Source organism: Gobius niger, assembly GCF_951799975.1.
Source record: "Gobius niger genome assembly, chromosome: 4".
Taxonomy (NCBI): domain Eukaryota; kingdom Metazoa; phylum Chordata; class Actinopteri; order Gobiiformes; family Gobiidae; genus Gobius; species Gobius niger.
In genome coordinates this window covers 6,967,861-6,981,149 of record NC_136855.1, presented here as the reverse complement: position 1 = coordinate 6,981,149, position 13,289 = coordinate 6,967,861, and positions in this window count along the sequence as shown.

The window sequence follows — 13,289 nt, the reverse complement described above, 5'->3', positions numbered from 1 at the left end:
GAATGGATGTTTTGCCAATTCACGGCCCATTTCAGCACATTGCTCTGATTCTCAACAGTCCCATGCTTGGGGGAAATCAAAGATCTTATGGCTAAATCAGAGTAAAGCAGAATGACTGCAAGTTGACATTTGACAACAGGATGGATGCACCATTCCAGGAAGTACTGCAATACCTGGTCGATGCGTGGAGTGGACGGAGCAAGCCCCTGATTCCATCTCCCTGCTCCAAAAATCAATTTAATATATGGTCCCCGGGTAGGGGACGTATCAGATATTAAACTGATAAGAACAGATACTACACTTGATCTTAGCCAAAAGGCCGAGAAGCGATACCCGCCAACTAGCAGGCTAGCCGGGGGGGATGTTCCCGGTGCATCTTAGGCTGATGGTTCCCTGCATAAGCACAGCAATCAGGCAGGGGGTGGGCGGAGCTATGCCAATCCAAGTCTGGAGATACTTCCAAACTGGACCAGCAAAAGCCAGCAATGGGCAAAATCAGGCCTCATTCTTCTTCTTGTCATGGGTCTAATGGCAGCCGGCAACATTTCAAAGAAGAAGCTTATTTTATTCATTGTAACATATTCAAATCAGCAGCAGATGGCAGTATAGAGCAAAGTTTCAGTTTGAATCAGTTGCTGACACAGGAGGCCAAAAATCTTCATTGGTTCATGAGGCTTCATTTTGCCCATCCCCAACAACAGCAACAACAAAAAAGCAACAACAAAAAAGCAACAACAAAAAAGCAACAACAAAAACAACACAGAGTAACGTAAACAAACAGGCAGTGATGGAGATGTTGACAAACACATAGTGAAGAAAGCAGTAACAAACACACCTGTTTTCACTGACTAATTGCTTTGAACAAATAATCAGGGGAGAGCGCGAACGCAGTCCCCCACTACCAGAAATTGTGCAGTTGAGATTCGAACGTTTGTCGAATTCACCGAGTTGCAGCAAGTCCGGTTGTGCAATGGACAAGCCTCGCCCGGGGCAAACCACCTTGGTGATCATGGTATCACCCCTGCCAGGTAAGTATGCCTTGGCAAGGTCAGAGGCCGGGCCCACTTCTCCAGGGGCACCGATCTGGGTCAGGGTGCTCCCTGGGAGGGTCCTAATCCTACAACTTTTTTATGTAAATGTTGTATTTGATTATGCAATGGCCAAGTTACGTTTTCCATACTGTCACAGTTTTGTTGTTCACATTGGTGCTTCTCCTTTCAATAATGTCTTATTTGAAAGACAGCTTTGGGCAGGATTTGGCCAGTTTTTGGCAAAAATTAACCCCAAAATTTGAATGGATGTTTTGCCAATTCACGGCCCATTTCAGCACATTGCTCTGATTCTCAACAGTCCCATGCTTGGGGGAAATCAAAGATCTTATGGCTAAATCAGAGTAAAGCAGAATGACTGCAAGTTGACATTTGACAACAGGATGGATGCACCATTCCAGGAAGTACTGCAATACCTGGTCGATGCGTGGAGTGGACGGAGCAAGCCCCTGATTCCATCTCCCTGCTCCAAAAATCAATTTAATATATGGTCCCCGGGTAGGGGACGTATCAGATATTAAACTGATAAGAACAGATACTACACTTGATCTTAGCCAAAAGGCCGAGAAGCGATACCCGCCAACTAGCAGGCTAGCCGGGGGGGATGTTCCCGGTGCATCTTAGGCTGATGGTTCCCTGCATAAGCACAGCAATCAGGCAGGGGGTGGGCGGAGCTATGCCAATCCAAGTCTGGAGATACTTCCAAACTGGACCAGCAAAAGCCAGCAATGGGCAAAATCAGGCCTCATTCTTCTTCTTGTCATGGGTCTAATGGCAGCCGGCAACATTTCAAAGAAGAAGCTTATTTTATTCATTGTAACATATTCAAATCAGCAGCAGATGGCAGTATAGAGCAAAGTTTCAGTTTGAATCAGTTGCTGACACAGGAGGCCAAAAATCTTCATTGGTTCATGAGGCTTCATTTTGCCCATCCCCAACAACAGCAACAACAAAAAAGCAACAACAAAAAAGCAACAACAAAAAAGCAACAACAAAAACAACACAGAGTAACGTAAACAAACAGGCAGTGATGGAGATGTTGACAAACACATAGTGAAGAAAGCAGTAACAAACACACCTGTTTTCACTGACTAATTGCTTTGAACAAATAATCAGGGGAGAGCGCGAACGCAGTCCCCCACTACCAGAAATTGTGCAGTTGAGATTCGAACGTTTGTCGAATTCACCGAGTTGCAGCAAGTCCGGTTGTGCAATGGACAAGCCTCGCCCGGGGCAAACCACCTTGGTGATCATGGTATCACCCCTGCCAGGTAAGTATGCCTTGGCAAGGTCAGAGGCCGGGCCCACTTCTCCAGGGGCACCGATCTGGGTCAGGGTGCTCCCTGGGAGGGTCCTAATCCTACAACTTTTTTATGTAAATGTTGTATTTGATTATGCAATGGCCAAGTTACGTTTTCCATACTGTCACAGTTTTGTTGTTCACATTGGTGCTTCTCCTTTCAATAATGTCTTATTTGAAAGACAGCTTTGGGCAGGATTTGGCCAGTTTTTGGCAAAAATTAACCCCAAAATTTGAATGGATGTTTTGCCAATTCACGGCCCATTTCAGCACATTGCTCTGATTCTCAACAGTCCCATGCTTGGGGGAAATCAAAGATCTTATGGCTAAATCAGAGTAAAGCAGAATGACTGCAAGTTGACATTTGACAACAGGATGGATGCACCATTCCAGGAAGTACTGCAATACCTGGTCGATGCGTGGAGTGGACGGAGCAAGCCCCTGATTCCATCTCCCTGCTCCAAAAATCAATTTAATATATGGTCCCCGGGTAGGGGACGTATCAGATATTAAACTGATAAGAACAGATACTACACTTGATCTTAGCCAAAAGGCCGAGAAGCGATACCCGCCAACTAGCAGGCTAGCCGGGGGGGATGTTCCCGGTGCATCTTAGGCTGATGGTTCCCTGCATAAGCACAGCAATCAGGCAGGGGGTGGGCGGAGCTATGCCAATCCAAGTCTGGAGATACTTCCAAACTGGACCAGCAAAAGCCAGCAATGGGCAAAATCAGGCCTCATTCTTCTTCTTGTCATGGGTCTAATGGCAGCCGGCAACATTTCAAAGAAGAAGCTTATTTTATTCATTGTAACATATTCAAATCAGCAGCAGATGGCAGTATAGAGCAAAGTTTCAGTTTGAATCAGTTGCTGACACAGGAGGCCAAAAATCTTCATTGGTTCATGAGGCTTCATTTTGCCCATCCCCAACAACAGCAACAACAAAAAAGCAACAACAAAAAAGCAACAACAAAAAAGCAACAACAAAAACAACACAGAGTAACGTAAACAAACAGGCAGTGATGGAGATGTTGACAAACACATAGTGAAGAAAGCAGTAACAAACACACCTGTTTTCACTGACTAATTGCTTTGAACAAATAATCAGGGGAGAGCGCGAACGCAGTCCCCCACTACCAGAAATTGTGCAGTTGAGATTCGAACGTTTGTCGAATTCACCGAGTTGCAGCAAGTCCGGTTGTGCAATGGACAAGCCTCGCCCGGGGCAAACCACCTTGGTGATCATGGTATCACCCCTGCCAGGTAAGTATGCCTTGGCAAGGTCAGAGGCCGGGCCCACTTCTCCAGGGGCACCGATCTGGGTCAGGGTGCTCCCTGGGAGGGTCCTAATCCTACAACTTTTTTATGTAAATGTTGTATTTGATTATGCAATGGCCAAGTTACGTTTTCCATACTGTCACAGTTTTGTTGTTCACATTGGTGCTTCTCCTTTCAATAATGTCTTATTTGAAAGACAGCTTTGGGCAGGATTTGGCCAGTTTTTGGCAAAAATTAACCCCAAAATTTGAATGGATGTTTTGCCAATTCACGGCCCATTTCAGCACATTGCTCTGATTCTCAACAGTCCCATGCTTGGGGGAAATCAAAGATCTTATGGCTAAATCAGAGTAAAGCAGAATGACTGCAAGTTGACATTTGACAACAGGATGGATGCACCATTCCAGGAAGTACTGCAATACCTGGTCGATGCGTGGAGTGGACGGAGCAAGCCCCTGATTCCATCTCCCTGCTCCAAAAATCAATTTAATATATGGTCCCCGGGTAGGGGACGTATCAGATATTAAACTGATAAGAACAGATACTACACTTGATCTTAGCCAAAAGGCCGAGAAGCGATACCCGCCAACTAGCAGGCTAGCCGGGGGGGATGTTCCCGGTGCATCTTAGGCTGATGGTTCCCTGCATAAGCACAGCAATCAGGCAGGGGGTGGGCGGAGCTATGCCAATCCAAGTCTGGAGATACTTCCAAACTGGACCAGCAAAAGCCAGCAATGGGCAAAATCAGGCCTCATTCTTCTTCTTGTCATGGGTCTAATGGCAGCCGGCAACATTTCAAAGAAGAAGCTTATTTTATTCATTGTAACATATTCAAATCAGCAGCAGATGGCAGTATAGAGCAAAGTTTCAGTTTGAATCAGTTGCTGACACAGGAGGCCAAAAATCTTCATTGGTTCATGAGGCTTCATTTTGCCCATCCCCAACAACAGCAACAACAAAAAAGCAACAACAAAAAAGCAACAACAAAAAAGCAACAACAAAAACAACACAGAGTAACGTAAACAAACAGGCAGTGATGGAGATGTTGACAAACACATAGTGAAGAAAGCAGTAACAAACACACCTGTTTTCACTGACTAATTGCTTTGAACAAATAATCAGGGGAGAGCGCGAACGCAGTCCCCCACTACCAGAAATTGTGCAGTTGAGATTCGAACGTTTGTCGAATTCACCGAGTTGCAGCAAGTCCGGTTGTGCAATGGACAAGCCTCGCCCGGGGCAAACCACCTTGGTGATCATGGTATCACCCCTGCCAGGTAAGTATGCCTTGGCAAGGTCAGAGGCCGGGCCCACTTCTCCAGGGGCACCGATCTGGGTCAGGGTGCTCCCTGGGAGGGTCCTAATCCTACAACTTTTTTATGTAAATGTTGTATTTGATTATGCAATGGCCAAGTTACGTTTTCCATACTGTCACAGTTTTGTTGTTCACATTGGTGCTTCTCCTTTCAATAATGTCTTATTTGAAAGACAGCTTTGGGCAGGATTTGGCCAGTTTTTGGCAAAAATTAACCCCAAAATTTGAATGGATGTTTTGCCAATTCACGGCCCATTTCAGCACATTGCTCTGATTCTCAACAGTCCCATGCTTGGGGGAAATCAAAGATCTTATGGCTAAATCAGAGTAAAGCAGAATGACTGCAAGTTGACATTTGACAACAGGATGGATGCACCATTCCAGGAAGTACTGCAATACCTGGTCGATGCGTGGAGTGGACGGAGCAAGCCCCTGATTCCATCTCCCTGCTCCAAAAATCAATTTAATATATGGTCCCCGGGTAGGGGACGTATCAGATATTAAACTGATAAGAACAGATACTACACTTGATCTTAGCCAAAAGGCCGAGAAGCGATACCCGCCAACTAGCAGGCTAGCCGGGGGGGATGTTCCCGGTGCATCTTAGGCTGATGGTTCCCTGCATAAGCACAGCAATCAGGCAGGGGGTGGGCGGAGCTATGCCAATCCAAGTCTGGAGATACTTCCAAACTGGACCAGCAAAAGCCAGCAATGGGCAAAATCAGGCCTCATTCTTCTTCTTGTCATGGGTCTAATGGCAGCCGGCAACATTTCAAAGAAGAAGCTTATTTTATTCATTGTAACATATTCAAATCAGCAGCAGATGGCAGTATAGAGCAAAGTTTCAGTTTGAATCAGTTGCTGACACAGGAGGCCAAAAATCTTCATTGGTTCATGAGGCTTCATTTTGCCCATCCCCAACAACAGCAACAACAAAAAAGCAACAACAAAAAAGCAACAACAAAAAAGCAACAACAAAAACAACACAGAGTAACGTAAACAAACAGGCAGTGATGGAGATGTTGACAAACACATAGTGAAGAAAGCAGTAACAAACACACCTGTTTTCACTGACTAATTGCTTTGAACAAATAATCAGGGGAGAGCGCGAACGCAGTCCCCCACTACCAGAAATTGTGCAGTTGAGATTCGAACGTTTGTCGAATTCACCGAGTTGCAGCAAGTCCGGTTGTGCAATGGACAAGCCTCGCCCGGGGCAAACCACCTTGGTGATCATGGTATCACCCCTGCCAGGTAAGTATGCCTTGGCAAGGTCAGAGGCCGGGCCCACTTCTCCAGGGGCACCGATCTGGGTCAGGGTGCTCCCTGGGAGGGTCCTAATCCTACAACTTTTTTATGTAAATGTTGTATTTGATTATGCAATGGCCAAGTTACGTTTTCCATACTGTCACAGTTTTGTTGTTCACATTGGTGCTTCTCCTTTCAATAATGTCTTATTTGAAAGACAGCTTTGGGCAGGATTTGGCCAGTTTTTGGCAAAAATTAACCCCAAAATTTGAATGGATGTTTTGCCAATTCACGGCCCATTTCAGCACATTGCTCTGATTCTCAACAGTCCCATGCTTGGGGGAAATCAAAGATCTTATGGCTAAATCAGAGTAAAGCAGAATGACTGCAAGTTGACATTTGACAACAGGATGGATGCACCATTCCAGGAAGTACTGCAATACCTGGTCGATGCGTGGAGTGGACGGAGCAAGCCCCTGATTCCATCTCCCTGCTCCAAAAATCAATTTAATATATGGTCCCCGGGTAGGGGACGTATCAGATATTAAACTGATAAGAACAGATACTACACTTGATCTTAGCCAAAAGGCCGAGAAGCGATACCCGCCAACTAGCAGGCTAGCCGGGGGGGATGTTCCCGGTGCATCTTAGGCTGATGGTTCCCTGCATAAGCACAGCAATCAGGCAGGGGGTGGGCGGAGCTATGCCAATCCAAGTCTGGAGATACTTCCAAACTGGACCAGCAAAAGCCAGCAATGGGCAAAATCAGGCCTCATTCTTCTTCTTGTCATGGGTCTAATGGCAGCCGGCAACATTTCAAAGAAGAAGCTTATTTTATTCATTGTAACATATTCAAATCAGCAGCAGATGGCAGTATAGAGCAAAGTTTCAGTTTGAATCAGTTGCTGACACAGGAGGCCAAAAATCTTCATTGGTTCATGAGGCTTCATTTTGCCCATCCCCAACAACAGCAACAACAAAAAAGCAACAACAAAAAAGCAACAACAAAAAAGCAACAACAAAAACAACACAGAGTAACGTAAACAAACAGGCAGTGATGGAGATGTTGACAAACACATAGTGAAGAAAGCAGTAACAAACACACCTGTTTTCACTGACTAATTGCTTTGAACAAATAATCAGGGGAGAGCGCGAACGCAGTCCCCCACTACCAGAAATTGTGCAGTTGAGATTCGAACGTTTGTCGAATTCACCGAGTTGCAGCAAGTCCGGTTGTGCAATGGACAAGCCTCGCCCGGGGCAAACCACCTTGGTGATCATGGTATCACCCCTGCCAGGTAAGTATGCCTTGGCAAGGTCAGAGGCCGGGCCCACTTCTCCAGGGGCACCGATCTGGGTCAGGGTGCTCCCTGGGAGGGTCCTAATCCTACAACTTTTTTATGTAAATGTTGTATTTGATTATGCAATGGCCAAGTTACGTTTTCCATACTGTCACAGTTTTGTTGTTCACATTGGTGCTTCTCCTTTCAATAATGTCTTATTTGAAAGACAGCTTTGGGCAGGATTTGGCCAGTTTTTGGCAAAAATTAACCCCAAAATTTGAATGGATGTTTTGCCAATTCACGGCCCATTTCAGCACATTGCTCTGATTCTCAACAGTCCCATGCTTGGGGGAAATCAAAGATCTTATGGCTAAATCAGAGTAAAGCAGAATGACTGCAAGTTGACATTTGACAACAGGATGGATGCACCATTCCAGGAAGTACTGCAATACCTGGTCGATGCGTGGAGTGGACGGAGCAAGCCCCTGATTCCATCTCCCTGCTCCAAAAATCAATTTAATATATGGTCCCCGGGTAGGGGACGTATCAGATATTAAACTGATAAGAACAGATACTACACTTGATCTTAGCCAAAAGGCCGAGAAGCGATACCCGCCAACTAGCAGGCTAGCCGGGGGGGATGTTCCCGGTGCATCTTAGGCTGATGGTTCCCTGCATAAGCACAGCAATCAGGCAGGGGGTGGGCGGAGCTATGCCAATCCAAGTCTGGAGATACTTCCAAACTGGACCAGCAAAAGCCAGCAATGGGCAAAATCAGGCCTCATTCTTCTTCTTGTCATGGGTCTAATGGCAGCCGGCAACATTTCAAAGAAGAAGCTTATTTTATTCATTGTAACATATTCAAATCAGCAGCAGATGGCAGTATAGAGCAAAGTTTCAGTTTGAATCAGTTGCTGACACAGGAGGCCAAAAATCTTCATTGGTTCATGAGGCTTCATTTTGCCCATCCCCAACAACAGCAACAACAAAAAAGCAACAACAAAAAAGCAACAACAAAAAAGCAACAACAAAAACAACACAGAGTAACGTAAACAAACAGGCAGTGATGGAGATGTTGACAAACACATAGTGAAGAAAGCAGTAACAAACACACCTGTTTTCACTGACTAATTGCTTTGAACAAATAATCAGGGGAGAGCGCGAACGCAGTCCCCCACTACCAGAAATTGTGCAGTTGAGATTCGAACGTTTGTCGAATTCACCGAGTTGCAGCAAGTCCGGTTGTGCAATGGACAAGCCTCGCCCGGGGCAAACCACCTTGGTGATCATGGTATCACCCCTGCCAGGTAAGTATGCCTTGGCAAGGTCAGAGGCCGGGCCCACTTCTCCAGGGGCACCGATCTGGGTCAGGGTGCTCCCTGGGAGGGTCCTAATCCTACAACTTTTTTATGTAAATGTTGTATTTGATTATGCAATGGCCAAGTTACGTTTTCCATACTGTCACAGTTTTGTTGTTCACATTGGTGCTTCTCCTTTCAATAATGTCTTATTTGAAAGACAGCTTTGGGCAGGATTTGGCCAGTTTTTGGCAAAAATTAACCCCAAAATTTGAATGGATGTTTTGCCAATTCACGGCCCATTTCAGCACATTGCTCTGATTCTCAACAGTCCCATGCTTGGGGGAAATCAAAGATCTTATGGCTAAATCAGAGTAAAGCAGAATGACTGCAAGTTGACATTTGACAACAGGATGGATGCACCATTCCAGGAAGTACTGCAATACCTGGTCGATGCGTGGAGTGGACGGAGCAAGCCCCTGATTCCATCTCCCTGCTCCAAAAATCAATTTAATATATGGTCCCCGGGTAGGGGACGTATCAGATATTAAACTGATAAGAACAGATACTACACTTGATCTTAGCCAAAAGGCCGAGAAGCGATACCCGCCAACTAGCAGGCTAGCCGGGGGGGATGTTCCCGGTGCATCTTAGGCTGATGGTTCCCTGCATAAGCACAGCAATCAGGCAGGGGGTGGGCGGAGCTATGCCAATCCAAGTCTGGAGATACTTCCAAACTGGACCAGCAAAAGCCAGCAATGGGCAAAATCAGGCCTCATTCTTCTTCTTGTCATGGGTCTAATGGCAGCCGGCAACATTTCAAAGAAGAAGCTTATTTTATTCATTGTAACATATTCAAATCAGCAGCAGATGGCAGTATAGAGCAAAGTTTCAGTTTGAATCAGTTGCTGACACAGGAGGCCAAAAATCTTCATTGGTTCATGAGGCTTCATTTTGCCCATCCCCAACAACAGCAACAACAAAAAAGCAACAACAAAAAAGCAACAACAAAAAAGCAACAACAAAAACAACACAGAGTAACGTAAACAAACAGGCAGTGATGGAGATGTTGACAAACACATAGTGAAGAAAGCAGTAACAAACACACCTGTTTTCACTGACTAATTGCTTTGAACAAATAATCAGGGGAGAGCGCGAACGCAGTCCCCCACTACCAGAAATTGTGCAGTTGAGATTCGAACGTTTGTCGAATTCACCGAGTTGCAGCAAGTCCGGTTGTGCAATGGACAAGCCTCGCCCGGGGCAAACCACCTTGGTGATCATGGTATCACCCCTGCCAGGTAAGTATGCCTTGGCAAGGTCAGAGGCCGGGCCCACTTCTCCAGGGGCACCGATCTGGGTCAGGGTGCTCCCTGGGAGGGTCCTAATCCTACAACTTTTTTATGTAAATGTTGTATTTGATTATGCAATGGCCAAGTTACGTTTTCCATACTGTCACAGTTTTGTTGTTCACATTGGTGCTTCTCCTTTCAATAATGTCTTATTTGAAAGACAGCTTTGGGCAGGATTTGGCCAGTTTTTGGCAAAAATTAACCCCAAAATTTGAATGGATGTTTTGCCAATTCACGGCCCATTTCAGCACATTGCTCTGATTCTCAACAGTCCCATGCTTGGGGGAAATCAAAGATCTTATGGCTAAATCAGAGTAAAGCAGAATGACTGCAAGTTGACATTTGACAACAGGATGGATGCACCATTCCAGGAAGTACTGCAATACCTGGTCGATGCGTGGAGTGGACGGAGCAAGCCCCTGATTCCATCTCCCTGCTCCAAAAATCAATTTAATATATGGTCCCCGGGTAGGGGACGTATCAGATATTAAACTGATAAGAACAGATACTACACTTGATCTTAGCCAAAAGGCCGAGAAGCGATACCCGCCAACTAGCAGGCTAGCCGGGGGGGATGTTCCCGGTGCATCTTAGGCTGATGGTTCCCTGCATAAGCACAGCAATCAGGCAGGGGGTGGGCGGAGCTATGCCAATCCAAGTCTGGAGATACTTCCAAACTGGACCAGCAAAAGCCAGCAATGGGCAAAATCAGGCCTCATTCTTCTTCTTGTCATGGGTCTAATGGCAGCCGGCAACATTTCAAAGAAGAAGCTTATTTTATTCATTGTAACATATTCAAATCAGCAGCAGATGGCAGTATAGAGCAAAGTTTCAGTTTGAATCAGTTGCTGACACAGGAGGCCAAAAATCTTCATTGGTTCATGAGGCTTCATTTTGCCCATCCCCAACAACAGCAACAACAAAAAAGCAACAACAAAAAAGCAACAACAAAAAAGCAACAACAAAAACAACACAGAGTAACGTAAACAAACAGGCAGTGATGGAGATGTTGACAAACACATAGTGAAGAAAGCAGTAACAAACACACCTGTTTTCACTGACTAATTGCTTTGAACAAATAATCAGGGGAGAGCGCGAACGCAGTCCCCCACTACCAGAAATTGTGCAGTTGAGATTCGAACGTTTGTCGAATTCACCGAGTTGCAGCAAGTCCGGTTGTGCAATGGACAAGCCTCGCCCGGGGCAAACCACCTTGGTGATCATGGTATCACCCCTGCCAGGTAAGTATGCCTTGGCAAGGTCAGAGGCCGGGCCCACTTCTCCAGGGGCACCGATCTGGGTCAGGGTGCTCCCTGGGAGGGTCCTAATCCTACAACTTTTTTATGTAAATGTTGTATTTGATTATGCAATGGCCAAGTTACGTTTTCCATACTGTCACAGTTTTGTTGTTCACATTGGTGCTTCTCCTTTCAATAATGTCTTATTTGAAAGACAGCTTTGGGCAGGATTTGGCCAGTTTTTGGCAAAAATTAACCCCAAAATTTGAATGGATGTTTTGCCAATTCACGGCCCATTTCAGCACATTGCTCTGATTCTCAACAGTCCCATGCTTGGGGGAAATCAAAGATCTTATGGCTAAATCAGAGTAAAGCAGAATGACTGCAAGTTGACATTTGACAACAGGATGGATGCACCATTCCAGGAAGTACTGCAATACCTGGTCGATGCGTGGAGTGGACGGAGCAAGCCCCTGATTCCATCTCCCTGCTCCAAAAATCAATTTAATATATGGTCCCCGGGTAGGGGACGTATCAGATATTAAACTGATAAGAACAGATACTACACTTGATCTTAGCCAAAAGGCCGAGAAGCGATACCCGCCAACTAGCAGGCTAGCCGGGGGGGATGTTCCCGGTGCATCTTAGGCTGATGGTTCCCTGCATAAGCACAGCAATCAGGCAGGGGGTGGGCGGAGCTATGCCAATCCAAGTCTGGAGATACTTCCAAACTGGACCAGCAAAAGCCAGCAATGGGCAAAATCAGGCCTCATTCTTCTTCTTGTCATGGGTCTAATGGCAGCCGGCAACATTTCAAAGAAGAAGCTTATTTTATTCATTGTAACATATTCAAATCAGCAGCAGATGGCAGTATAGAGCAAAGTTTCAGTTTGAATCAGTTGCTGACACAGGAGGCCAAAAATCTTCATTGGTTCATGAGGCTTCATTTTGCCCATCCCCAACAACAGCAACAACAAAAAAGCAACAACAAAAAAGCAACAACAAAAAAGCAACAACAAAAACAACACAGAGTAACGTAAACAAACAGGCAGTGATGGAGATGTTGACAAACACACAGTGAAGAAAGCAGTAACAAACACACCTGTTTTCACTGACTAATTGCTTTGAACAAATAATCAGGGGAGAGCGCGAACGCAGTCCCCCACTACCAGAAATTGTGCAGTTGAGATTCGAACGTTTGTCGAATTCACCGAGTTGCAGCAAGTCCGGTTGTGCAATGGACAAGCCTCGCCCGGGGCAAACCACCTTGGTGATCATGGTATCACCCCTGCCAGGTAAGTATGCCTTGGCAAGGTCAGAGGCCGGGCCCACTTCTCCAGGGGCACCGATCTGGGTCAGGGTGCTCCCTGGGAGGGTCCTAATCCTACAACTTTTTTATGTAAATGTTGTATTTGATTATGCAATGGCCAAGTTACGTTTTCCATACTGTCACAGTTTTGTTGTTCACATTGGTGCTTCTCCTTTCAATAATGTCTTATTTGAAAGACAGCTTTGGGCAGGATTTGGCCAGTTTTTGGCAAAAATTAACCCCAAAATTTGAATGGATGTTTTGCCAATTCACGGCCCATTTCAGCACATTGCTCTGATTCTCAACAGTCCCATGCTTGGGGGAAATCAAAGATCTTATGGCTAAATCAGAGTAAAGCAGAATGACTGCAAGTTGACATTTGACAACAGGATGGATGCACCATTCCAGGAAGTACTGCAATACCTGGTCGATGCGTGGAGTGGACGGAGCAAGCCCCTGATTCCATCTCCCTGCTCCAAAAATCAATTTAATATATGGTCCCCGGGTAGGGGACGTATCAGATATTAAACTGATAAGAACAGATACTACACTTGATCTTAGCCAAAAGGCCGAGAAGCGATACCCGCCAACTAGCAGGCTAGCCGGGGGGGATGTTCCC